This window comes from Bison bison, unplaced genomic scaffold (genome assembly GCF_000754665.1).
Source record: "Bison bison bison isolate TAMUID 2011002044 unplaced genomic scaffold, Bison_UMD1.0 scf7180017862642, whole genome shotgun sequence".
Taxonomy (NCBI): Eukaryota; Metazoa; Chordata; class Mammalia; order Artiodactyla; family Bovidae; genus Bison; species Bison bison.
In genome coordinates, this window is record NW_011493214.1 from 10,036 (window position 1) to 10,741 (window position 706).

Below are 706 nucleotides of genomic sequence, written 5' to 3' on the forward strand. Positions count from 1 at the left end.
TAATACAGTTTTGCCAAGAAAATGCACTGGTCATAACAAACACTCTCTTCCAACAACACAAGAGAAGACTCTATACATGGACATCACAAGATGGTCAACACTGAAATCAGATTGATTATATTCTTTGTAGCCAAAATGGAGAAGCTCTATACAGTCAGCAAAAAAAGACCAGGAGCTGACTGTGGCTCAGACCATGAACTCCTTATTGCCAAATTCAGACTTAAATAGAAGAAAGTAGGGAAAACCACTAGACCATTCAGGTATGACCTAAATCAAATCCCTTATGATTATACAGTGGAAGTGAGAAATAGATTTAAGGGCCTAGATGTGATAGATAGAGTGCCTGATGAACTATGGAATGAGGTTCGTGACATTGTACAGGAGACAGGGATCAAGACCATCCTCATGGAAAAGAAAAGTGAAAAACCAAAATGGCTGTCTGAGGAGGCCTTACAAATAGCTGTGAAAAGAAGAGAAGCAAAAAAACAAAGGAGAAAAAGAAAGATATAAGCATCTGAATGCGGAGTTCCAAAGAATAGCAAGAAGAGATAAGAAAGCCTTCCTCAGCGATCAATGCAAAGAAATAGAGGAAAACAACAGAATGGGGAAGACTAGAGATCTCTTCAAGAAAATCAGAGATACCAAAGGAACATTTCATGCAAACATGGGCTCAATAAAGGACAGAAATGGTATAGACCTAAAAGAA